Source organism: Pipra filicauda, unplaced genomic scaffold (genome assembly GCF_003945595.2).
Source record: "Pipra filicauda isolate LSUMZ 115617 unplaced genomic scaffold, ASM394559v2 scaffold415_size613988_pilon, whole genome shotgun sequence".
Classification (NCBI taxonomy): domain Eukaryota; kingdom Metazoa; phylum Chordata; class Aves; order Passeriformes; family Pipridae; genus Pipra; species Pipra filicauda.
This window is the reverse complement of record NW_024104549.1, coordinates 254,861-263,692: the sequence shown is the minus strand read 5'-3', so window position 1 is coordinate 263,692 and position 8,832 is coordinate 254,861. Positions and strand designations below refer to the sequence as shown.

General features: G+C 48.9%; 1 non-coding gene across 1 annotated transcript; it reads right to left on the bottom strand.

The window, feature by feature from the left end:
• Positions 1 to 205: 205 nt before the first annotated feature.
• TRNAM-CAU lies at positions 206 to 278 on the bottom strand. Its single transcript has one exon. It is a non-coding gene; the product is annotated as a tRNA-Met (tRNA).
• Between the last annotated feature and the right edge of the window lie 8,554 nt (positions 279 to 8,832).

The following is an 8,832-nucleotide window of genomic DNA, read 5'->3' as shown; positions in this document are numbered from 1 at the left end:
GGCGCGCGGGAGGACTGAGCGCACGGCGGGGCCGGTGCCCGGTAACGGGGGTGCGCTGGGGCCCGTTCCGAGCCCGGGGGTGCATCCCCACCGCCCCGGTCCCGCCTCCTGCTGCAATTCCGTTACAAAAAAAAAAATACAAACACTTCCCTTCGCTTGGGAAAACCTTTCCGCCGGAGGGATAAGAAAAGGAGGAGACCACCTCTGCCCCGTGTGAGGATCGAACTCACGACCTTCAGATTATGAGACTGACGCGCTACCTACTGCGCTAACGAGGCTCCTCGATGAACACCCTCCCGCGCACCGCCCTTCTCCCTGCTCCGCCGGGTTCCTCCCTGTGTTCCTGTTGTCGTCCTCGGCATACTGCCTAAAAAACCTTTCCTTACAAAAGGTTCTTTCTCTGCAAGAGACACCTGTTTGGGTTGTTTTGTTACGTTTTCTTTTGCCTTTTTTTTTCTTTCCAAATGCCAGACCTCACATTTTGTGCAAACGCCTCCTCTTTCCCATGCTGTTCCACAAAAAAGGTCTTGGGTTTTGGTTTTGGGTGTTTGGTTGGGGCTTTTTTTTGGAAATGGCTCCTTTATTTCTATGTTGTTCTGCAAAACAGCTGCAAAGCATCCTTTGGGGTTCCTAAGCATCCTCATCCAGCTCCACTGGCCAGGAATAGACTGAGACGGCTGCGCTGACAACATGCTCGCAAGGAAATCGAGTTGCTTCCACATAATTAACAAAATTTAGAGTCAACCTCGTTTGCCTCCCTGCTGTGAAGAGTCACTGTTCGACTGGGATTTCTGTGGTGCAATGAGATCCCCGTGCTCAGGGAGTGCTCAGCAGAAGAGGGTCCTCAGCATTGCCGGCAGAAATGCTGCCCTGAATCCTAATGGAGAGGCCTCACCCCCAGTGAGGGTCCCACGGCAGCAGTCGCCATGACAATGGAGCCATGACAAATACCTAAATTGGCAGAAGACAGGAAAACAGACATTTAATTCATGCAGAAAGTCTGCGAACCTCACCCACGAGAATTGCTGCAGGGAGGGAGGCTGTTCATCTGCAGAGTGAGGAACTGACAGAGGATGAAGAAGGAACAGACCACTGGACATCGTAGAATCACAGAACTGTTTGGGTTGGAAGGGAGCTTAAAGCCCACCTCGTTCCACCCCCTGCCGTGGGCAGGGACACCTTCCACTAGACCAGTTGTTCTAACCTGGCCTTGAACACTTCCAGGGATCCAAGGGCAGCCACAGTTTCTCCGGGCAGCCTGTGCCAGGGCCTCACCACCCTCACAGGGAATGATTTCTTCCCGATATCCCATCTAACCCTGCCATCTGGGAAGCCATTCCCCCTTGTCCTGTCCCTCCAGGCCCTTGTCCAAAGTCCCTCTCCAGCTCTCTTGGAGCCCCTTTAGGCACTGGAAGGGGCTCTCAGATCTATTCTCCAGACTGAACACCCCCAGCTCTCCCAGCCTGGAAACAGAGCAGAGGGGCTCCAGCCCTCAAAGCATCTCCATGGTCTCCTCTGGATTTGTTCAAGCAGCTCCATGTTCTTCTTACTTTGGGGAGCCCCAGAGCTGGACACAGAGCTCCAGGTTAGATTTTATGAGCGCAGAGAAAAGGGGAGAATCCCCTCCCACTGTTCACACTGCTTTTGAGTCCCACCAGACAAGATGAGACGTTTGAGTTGCATTGGACAACCCAAGGATTTTGCCAAGGGTCTAGTGGGCAGCTCTGGCTGTCAGGGGGAGAATCCCCTGATTTCCAAGGATCTGGATAGCCGTGCATATGGGGCGATCACATGATGAGTCTGGGTTTCCTGGCTCGTGGTACAAACAAAATTGCTACAACCCCGGGATGAGTAAATGCTTCTTACAGCCCGAACCTCTGCATTCCTCGCTCCGACACTGCCCACGTGCAGAATGACGATGTCATTTTTAGTAGTGTGCTAATCCTTTGGGGCCTCAGCGATGGACAAATTTAGTGCCCACATTTCTGATTAAGTTACAAAAAGCTGTTCCAAGCATCTAAAACAAGGCACATGGACCATGAGTCACCTAAACCAAACATCAACTCTTTGGAAATACATCTGTAGCTGGTTTCCATCTATATGGAATCACGTGGCTTTCCCCCCATGTTACATTACACTCCGTTGGTACTCAAAGGTTCTGACACAGCTCGAGAAGGCTTTGTCATGTCTGTTTGTTTTTAAGATCTGATGGATTCATGGAGAGGACAGGGAAAAGTACTGATGGCAAGGATTTTAGTGTGAATGAAACAAAAGATGTCCTTGGTGACATTGCCCCGAGCAGAAACTCAGCAATGTAGAGCACACACAGGCTTTTCCCTCATCCTGGTTCTATTTTTATCTGAACCTTATTCTTTCTCCTTTTCTTCTGAATGCTCTTGCTGTGCCTAATCACCTTAAAGCCATCTCTCCTGTCCCTCACCCACCTGATCCCCATAACCTTATCCCACGGTCATGGCTCCGTAGGTGCTGAGCCACTGCCCCATCTCCCATCAGTCAGACTTTCCCTTGGCCCACTGACCCCCTTTCCAGTCCACTCCAGCAGAAGGCAGGACAATACACCACAAATCCATGCCAATTCCCACGGAGCTCCATCGTACCAGGTCTATTTCCTCCAGATAAAGAAGGGGAAAAGTCTGCCTGGCAGTGCCCATCTCTATCACACACTGATGTCACCCAGAGCCCAGCAAAGCCTGAGGCAATGTGACAAATCTCTGGGTGACCACATTTTCCCTTCCTATGGAGCAGAGTGAGGGGATCCCAGCCTTTCATCATATCAGAGAGGAGAAACAATCACTGTCTCGACTCCAGGTTTCATGTCCCAGACAGAAAAGCTTTCCAGTGCTGTTCTGGTGGAGCATCACACAATAATTTTGGAGGTTGGGCACAGCCAAGGTCCTCGGGGCCCAGAGGGCGAAGAGCTGGTGCACAACAGGGTGGTTATGACTGAATAGAACTTTCAACTTCAGTGTCTACCATGCTGTCATCAAACTATAAAATTGGTGCTTTCTCCTCTATGTTACCCAATCCATTATCTGAATCACCCAGCTTTGTTTGTGACAATAGAGAAAACAGGAAAAGTGCACTATCATCATCTCCCATCCTCTGTGGCACTGTCTGAGCACCTTCCTTTGAAAACACTCCCAGAGTAATAGCCCAGAGCTTTCCAGTGCTGCTGTCTCAGGCAGGCAGCTTGTGGCCATTACCACAGGGCTCTTGAAAAAGGATGTACCGAAAGGGGAAATGTTATTGTTTCATTTCCCTCCAGCAATTAAGGAGCTGATGCAGCTCTCGCTGTAGTCAATTAGTCCTCACGCTCACTAAAGGGCTTTGGATTGGTCCCAAAGTTAGTGTCCTCATTTTCTGTAATCCTGGAAGTGTTTACGCCTTCCCAGGCTCTGAGTGGGGATGAGCCAGCTGATGGCACATCCAGCCAATAATAACCTGAACAGTTAGGAGAGAATTATTTATTTTCCATTTGGCAAGAGGGACAGAAAAGCATGGCAAGGCCCGCCGAGACAGATGAACAAACCCTCTCTGCAAGCCCTGTTTGCCACACAGAGTATATTTGCAGCATGTTTTTTTGGCACAGGCCTGCACTGCAATTTCTGCTTCGTAATAAAAAACAAAAGGCTCCTCCTGCCTCCTAAAACACTGCCTTCATCCTTGGAGGCAGGACACTTTGAAGAGAGAATATTTCAATAGAGAGGCCGAAGAATTCTGCTTTGGTTTTTGAAATGTACATATTTTCATCTCAGATATTCTTTCTTTGCTATTTCAAGCTGGAAAACAGCTCTTCTTGTTCTGAGTCTATGATTTCCCACCTTCCTACTTTCTGTCTGGACATTGATTTCAGCAGATTTTGCAGGATAAACAACAGTGGACAGGCTGGGCTCTTCAGGGGAAATCCAGAGCACTGCAGAAACACTGCTGATGACTCAGGAAGTGGTTTACAGCCTCCTGCTTTAGAGCAGAACTTGGTGCCCTCTCTTTACTTGGCTACCCACTGCCAGAGGGCAGGGTTAGATGGGATATTGGGAGGAAATTCTTGGCTGAGAGGGTGGTGAGGCCCTGGCACAGGTTGCCCAGAGTAGGTGTGGCTGCCCCTGGATCCCTGGAAGTGTTCAAGGCCAGGTTGGACAGAGCTTGGAGCAACCTGGTCTAGTGGAAGGTGTCCCTGCCCATGGCAGGGGGTGGAATGAGATGAGCTTTAAGATCCCTTCCAACCCAAAACAATCCATGATTCCCTGATTTACGAAAGAGGGTATGATCCTTCTTCAACACACTGTCCTTGCAGCGAGGAATCAGTGGTTCTAATGGTCATGACTGCTTAGAGTCACCCACTTTTTCAGCACTTCTACCAGAAGCAGTTGTTGTCCTTCCAGCTTTGGCCACGGTCCAGCCTGAACAACTTAGCCCAACACCTTCAGCAGCTCCATTCACAAAAGCATTCCCCTGCTCTAAGGGGATCACAGGACAGGCAGTCAGGAGCTGGAGATGATATTACTGGGTCGGGTGCTGAGCAATGGTTGTGCAATCCCAGGCAGCCCACGGAACCTCTGCACGTGTCCTCCCACGTCAGTACGGAGGGTGTTTGCTGCAGCCACAGGCTACGCAGGACTCAGTTAATATTTGAACACGTGGGGAATTGCTTAAATCCTGGGAATATTAAAAACCAGTGGAAGACCTTGTTACATGCTGTGTTATTCCACAATTTCCCTGCTCTGCCTCCCCCGCTCATGCCGTCGTTGCTGCTGGCCAAGAGGTTAGAAGTACATAAACATGACTTATTGTTGCTTACACCAGCTGATTTACCGTGTTCCCTCGTGAAACCAACGTCTCCCTTTTAGAACTTGATCCTGAAGCCAAGAACCGTTTGCTGGAATAGCAGGAACAACAGGAGCTGATGTCAGAGTTATGGTACACGGCAATGCCTTGGGCAATACTTTGCGCAGGGGGAGTTCAATGAGTTTGTAGCCAAAAATTCTACGAAAATGATGTTTTTGTGATGACAGGGCACACATCCGTATGGTAGTTTGGATACATCACCTAAAAAAGTACATCTAATAATCTAAAACATGTTATATTCCAAAAGGCTTGGGAAATATGTGGTCAGATAGAGGAGAGAGACTTCACTTTTCTCAAATTACACTTTTCTTTCCCAAAGTAGAGAGATATTTTGTCATTCTCACCACTTCTTCCTCGAGTTCTCCTAACTCAGGAGGTGAAATTTGAAATTTGGGAATTTGTTCATAGGGTAGCCACCATCTTAAGGTAAATATAAGATGAAAATTTCTCAGAAGAGTTAAGGCAATGACAGTGAAAACAGTTCATGACAATTGGATTCTGCCTGCAAATCTCCAATAGCAGCTGGGTAATGGCTGCACACTGTTAAAAAAAACAAACTCATATTAACCTTTAGCTGAGCTGGATCGATAAGAACAATTTGTGAGAAAATAACTTGAGGGGAGGTATTTTGATTCAGGTTGAAATGCAAGTTACTGTCAGCTCAGTGTCCTTCCTTTTACTTTATGGGGGGTTTCTCTTCATGTTTCTGGTGCATTTAATACTGCTGACAGCTGCTGAGCTCACAGCCCCAGCCACTGAGTGCTGTCTTCCAGAAAGGTGCAGCACTGCAGAGGAACAGCTTCATCTGTTCACTGAAAAACCCTCTTCAGTCCTGTTGTACCAGAGAAATGAGGGGATGGTTTATAATTCTGAATGTGAAATACACTCACTTCATTGTGAGGCAGCTGATGTGGAGAAAAAATAGGAAAAGTGGGAGTTTTTCCCCAGGGAAATGCTGTGAATATCATCTAAGGTTTGCAGTCACTGTTCATACTGGCTTTTTAACAAAAAAACACCCCAACCTTGTGAAAGATAGAACAGTTGGGAAAACCTGGGGTTTTTTTACTTAACATTTAGTATAGCCTGGTATAGACAGGAGGATCTGAGCTGGAATCCAAACCCAGCCTGCTCTAACCTGCTTTGTAAGTTTGGGAAATCACATCTCCTTTGCTTCCTGAAAAACTAGGGCTGACAGGGATTGCAAGAGATTATTTATCCCATCCTTCTCCCTGAGATAAGAACGATTCTCCCTGAACTCTTCAGAACAGATGTTTTACTAATTTCTTGTTAAATAAAAATATCCAAAGGTGATTATTCCATTTTTTTTCCTAGGGAATTTGTTCTGGTGCTCAATTATTCTTACCCTTAACCCAATGCCTAATTTCTATCGCCATTTCCAAGATGTGTAAGCTCATTATTTCTCGTCCTAGTCCCACCACATGCAGAGAAGAGCTAATTCCCTCCTGTTCTGCAGCAACCTTTTGCATATTTGAAGACAATGCAATGTCCCCCTTCGGTTAAGTCTCCTCTTCTTCAGCCTAAATGCTTTGTAAATTGTTCTAAGGCCAGGATGAAAATGCTCTCTGGCTCAGTTTTTAAAGGGCTCTGTTCCAGCGTAGTCCCTGAGTCTGAAGCAAAAGCATTTTCCGAAGCAGCATTTTCTCACTAGGGATGGGGAACCGTGCTGATCCCAAAGGCTATGTCCATGCTGTCATTCCAACTGCTCCTAACACCTTCCTCAAATCCAGACTCACCAACTGTCTGTGCTGTCGACACGCAGACATGGGTGAAGGCTGAGATGAGGAGGGAAAGGTCAAGCGGGTCTCAGTGTGGATCTAAGTTTCCTTCTCACAGTCTCTGCGGATTATTTATGAGAGGAACATGTGATAGCCCAGCCTGTCAGCAGATACTCTGATTGTGGCTCTCCCCAAGCACCATATGGATGCTTTCAGCCGGAGCTGCAGCCCTGCTAACAGGCGATTTGTGGATGCAAACCACTCGAAACACAGAGCTCGGAATTGTCAGCCCTGGCACCAGGACTCACCTGTACACCCCAAAAAGAACACTACATGGTTTTTACCAGGGCTCATCCTCCTACCTTTAGCCCGTAGAGATGATTCTGAGAGCATGGCAGAATTTCCTCAGCCTGGAAAATGTTTTTTTTTTAAAAGGCAGATATTTAAATAAAGAAGAATCCTGTTAACACAGAAATTTGGGATTGCTAATTTAAGTTGCAGATGTATCAGCCTTCTGCTGATCATCCACATGTCTCACCTGTTATCCCTGGAGAGTGATGTGATGGACAGAGCATTCATACACCTTAGGGCTCTTTTTCCTTGTTAGTCACATCTTTAATGGCCTCATAATTATACACCACCGGAACTGTATGACCCTGAATCACAAAATTAGGTAATGAACATTCATTCCTGCGTGGAGCGCAGCTTCACTCCAACTTCAATGTTCATCATTCCACCCCAAAAATGCAAAAACACTGCTAATCTCCAAGATGGTTAGAAAACTGTCCTTCTCCCTGTACTCCTAAGGATACTGCCAGCTGCAGCTTCCTGTCCCTTGGATTGTACAGGAAGATCGTGCGGCCCTATTGCTGCAAAATCATCCTTAAATTTCAAAACACGGTGCCAGGAACGTATGTGAGAGAAAGAGAAAGAAAAAGAGATGCAGCTGAAAGGCTCTAGCCAACAGCTTGTGTCAGAAAGCTGCTAAGGAGGAAACAGTTGGGCAGTCTTAATCTCAATGCGGAATCTGCGACTGAAATTGTGATTTAATCAATTCCTCACAAACCGCACAAGACTGGGTGGTGGCTTCCAAGAGAACTGGAACACCTGCTCCTAAAATGTTGTTCCCCAAATGTGAACTTTACCATATACTCATGTCAGTGTGATGGCAAACTGATGGCAAATCATTAAGAGCACGTGTTGTTGAGGGGGGACATAGTGGGCCACTCCAAGGTGGTTGTGGCTGCGTGTTCATGGAATTGTGGAATAAAGGAATACCAGGCTGGAGCGGACCTCCAGGTCCAACCTTTCTTGGCAAAAGCACAAAATGACTGTGCTAGACAAGATGGCTGAATCTGAAAAGTGTCCAACATTGGAGAATCCACCACTTTCTTGGGGAGATTATTCCTTTTTGTCACTGAGTGGGGGCACTGTCAGGGCGTCCTGAGGCAGCCGTGGCAGTGTGTCACTGAAGGGGTGCACTGTCAGGGCACTGAGGCAGCCATGGCTGTCGGTTGCTGAGGGGGGACACTGTCAGGGCGCTCTGAGGTGCCCACGGCTGTTCATCACTGACGGGGTACCAGTGCCGGGACACTGTGAGGATGCCATGGCTGTGTGTTGCTGAGGAGGAACACGGCAGGGCACTGAGGTGGCCACGGCTGTGTGTCGCTGAGAAGGGACATGGCAATGTACTAAGGAGAGATACCATCAGGGCACTGACAGCCATGGCTGTGTGTCACTGAGAAGGGACACTGACAGGGCACTCTGAGGCAGCCACGGCTTGGTGTTGCCAAGGAGGCACACTGAGGTGGCCATGGCTGTGTGTCACTGAGCAGAGGGCATGCCAGAGGGTAGCCACGTTCCTGGTGCTCTGAGTGGCCATGGCTGTGTGTCGCCAAGGAGGAACATGGCCTGACAGTCCGGTGGCCATGGCTGCGTATGTTACTGAGGTGCGACGCTGCCAGGGCACTGTGAGGCAGCCATGGCTGTGTGTTGCTGTGGGGATACGCTGACAGAGCACTCTACGGTGGCCATGGCTGCGTGTCACTGAGAGGTGACATCGCAGGGCACTGGGGCGGCCATGGCTGTGTGTCACTGAGGGCGAACATCGCAGGGCACCGGGGCGGCCATGCCCACTCACTCCGCAGCCCTGGCGGCCGTGCCCGGCCCCGCCACGCTCAAGATGCCGGCGGCGCCGAGGCGGGGCCCGCGGTGACGCGCGGGTCAGCTG